This window comes from Ixodes scapularis, unplaced genomic scaffold (genome assembly GCF_016920785.2).
Source record: "Ixodes scapularis isolate PalLabHiFi unplaced genomic scaffold, ASM1692078v2 PGA_scaffold4__175_contigs__length_147842914, whole genome shotgun sequence".
Taxonomy (NCBI): Eukaryota; Metazoa; Arthropoda; class Arachnida; order Ixodida; family Ixodidae; genus Ixodes; species Ixodes scapularis.
Window position 1 is genome coordinate 16,376,653 of NW_024609879.1, and position 3,446 is coordinate 16,380,098.

The 3,446-nt window shown below is 48.8% G+C and overlaps 1 pseudogene; it reads left to right on the forward strand.

The window, feature by feature from the left end:
- LOC120849450 lies at positions 1-3,446 on the forward strand (annotated as a pseudogene).

The window sequence follows — 3,446 nt, forward strand, 5'->3', positions numbered from 1 at the left end:
ATGACTTGCTCATACTGGCATTTTTATAAAACTATATTTGCTTTCGGTTATTTTAACCTGCAATTCGGAGACTGGAAAGCATTGACTCTCACTTGTTTGGGCGGCACGAATATTAGCAGCGATTTCGCAGACCTCTGTTTTTCTTTCAATGTGACCCAGTTAGTTTCTTTCTCTACCAGTGTCATCGATATTAACTCTAATGTTCTTGATTCGGTACTTACTACTACCGATCTTTTAATTATTCTCTGTCTCCTCTAGATGGCGTAAGCCACCACAATGCACTTCATTATTGATATTAAGGCACCAAAACTAGTGAGCCTTAACAAAAAATACGGTTCTTTAATAAGGGAGACTGCGACATAATACATTTGCAGCAAATTTGCAAAAAATGTTTAAAGACAAACCATCTGAGCTTGTCAAAAGTTACATATCGTGCACAACTATTCGAGCTATTACTTCAAAACCATGGTTTAACCACACACTCTGTCGCCTTGAAACAGAAAGAAAAGGTTGTTTAGAAACGATAAAAAAGTAAATACAACGGAGGCCTGGTTGAAGCATACTACATGCTCCTCTCTATACAAAGCTATGCTGAGAGAGCCTAAGCAGATATTTTTTCAGCACATTTTACCAAATGTGTTAATAAACAACCCTTGTCAATTTCGGAATGCTGCTAATCAAAAACCCTCTTCACACATCAAGCTAGTTGATAGTTGTGGTAAACATATACTGATTGATATGTGTGCCAATATTTTAAGTATACTTTCTAATGTCTTCACTGTTTCCACGCCAATAAATGACTTCTTTTCTAACTTCTAATGTTTTTTTTTTCTTCAATGCATCCTATTCTTATAGACTTCAATGGCGCAATCAAAATTCCAGAATCACTGAAAACTTCATCATCTGTGAAATAGATCATAATACTATTGAAGAAACTCAATTTTCGTTTTTCTTATATAGCCATCGCACATGACGCAATCCCAATAAACATCGTCATCTTCTGTTTTGGTTTTGTCAAAACATGGCGTACGGCTCGTTCCTCGCGGCGGAGTTCTAACATTTTGGTGCCGAAAACTCGGGATGACAACGATATAGTCACGACGGAATGACGACGGGGCATCCACCCGCAACGAAACGAGCCAAAGGACGCCACAAGAGAGCGAGCTCCAACGACGCTACCGACATTATCACTCAACGAGGCCTAGTGACGTCGCAACGAAACGCGCCAAGAAAACGCGCCAAGGGACGCCGCAAGAGAGCGAGCTCCAACGACGCTACCGGCGTTATCATTCAACGAGTCAAGGGACGCCGCAAGAGAGCGAGCTCCAGCGACGCTGCTGACATTATTACTCAACGAGGCCTAGTGACGCCGCTACGAAACGAGCCAAGGGACGCCGCAAGAGAGCGAGCTCCAACGACGCTACCGAAGTTATTGCCCAACGAGGCCTAGTGACGCCGCAACGCCAGCAACGCCGCGAGACCCAGAGACGCCATGGAATGACTAAAGCAGAAGCGGACGGCTCTGAGGTCTCACGTAACGAGGCTGATCTCCGACATCGACGTAGCTATCGCAAGCCACTCCGACGAGCGAAGCCTCAACGTATTATCGGTGAGGCTCAGTGAGTTGCGAGTACAGCTGAGCAACGTGAACGCATCCATCGAACCACTGGTACCTGACGGAGACGTTGAGCAAAACTACGCCCGCACGATTGAATATGACGACAAGATCGTCACGTACATCGCCACCATCGCACAGGTGGTAGCTGAACTCCGACGAGCGAGGCCCCAAGCTGGTACAACGCGGATTCACAACGGCGGCGACGGACACGCTGCAACCTCTAATGGTATAAGTTTACACTTGCGGATCCGCTAGCGAATCCGCCCAGCTTTTGCCGCTGGGGCGAAACGCTGCGCGGAAAACGCGGCGGCGAGCCGTTTAGGTCCGGGACCTATTTCTGCCGCCGAACGAGGCGTTTCGCTGACCGGATGTGACATTCTTGCGCGGCGCGACGTTGCCTGCGTCATGAGTACGCGTTCTTCCGGGAGCAGCAACGCCCGGGAGAGAGAGAGCCGAGGCGGGAACTCTTGCGCCTTCTCGTCATATTTGACGAGATGTTACGGGAACCGCTGCCGCAGCCGGCGCTGCCGCCACTGCACGAAGGAAATAGATGTAAACACAACCCGCTCGTCGCAGCCGCCGCCGGGAGCGGATCCGCTCCCGCGGCAGCGGATTTCTTTTCAGGTGTAAACGTACCATAAGGTGAAGCTGCCGAAACTGGAGCTTCAACGGTTTGGCGGTGCAGCTACCGATTTGCAACCCTTCTGGGACCAGTACAAGCAAGCCATACATGACAACGACAGCCTCTCTAACCCTGAGAAGTTCTTTTACCTGCGGTCGGCGCTTACGGGAAAGGCAGCATCGGCGATAGCCGGTATTCAAGCAACGGGAGAAAACTACGATACCGTCGTTGAGCTTCTCAGGAAGCGCTTCGGTCGGACTGATTTTCTCATTCAAGAACACCTCTCCCAACTACTTGATTTGCCAGCAGTACGACACTCGAGCGAGGTGAGCGGATTGCGACGTTTCTATGACCACTTGCAACGTAATATGGCCGCTCTCACCGCACTCGGGGTGAAGAGCGACACTTACGGAGCTATGCTCTGCTCTGCGCTACTGAGAATGCCGCCGGGAGAGTTAGTCATTGATTACCACAAGTGTCGACGCCCTACGGACAAGGAAAACGACTGTATCAAAATAGAGAGCCTACAACGCTTCCTAGCTCGAAGTGGAGAGCCGTGAAGAGGCTCAACAAGTTCGTCAGCGAGAAGCCAAGAGTATGAACCATACCAAAATAACAGAAGGCGAAAAGGCTTCTCTGAAGGAATCAGCCGCTGCTCTTTCCTCAACTAGTCGCTCCAAGCAGACTGAACCGTGCGCATTCTGAGCAAAGAAGAACCACGCTACACGATATTGTCAGACATCAATTTCTCTGGAGGAGAAGAAGCAAAGATTTCGAGAAGCAGGACGATGTTTCCGGTGTTCGATCAAGGGACACACCTCCAAAGAATGTCGCAACAAAAGAATCATGTGTGAAACATGCGGGCGAAGGCACATAACTCAAATGTGTGACCCATCCTGGAAGAAAAGTAAGAACACCACAGCAGAGTTACACTCTTCGACTGGCAGGAAGAGCGATAAAACACCTGCTGTACTACTTCAAACGGCTCAGGTCTGGGCAGAAGGGAAACAGCAAAGAGCTCTCACGCGCATCCTTTTTGATGGAGGAAGCCAACGAACCTTTGTGATGGAAGAACTTTCACGTAAGCTGCAGCTCGAGGTTGTTGGTGAAGAAGACATTACTATCTACCCTTTTGGAGGAGCACGAAACATCATCAAGGAAAAACGCAGAAGGGTACGAGTCTGGCTAAGGAGCCAGTACAGCTAA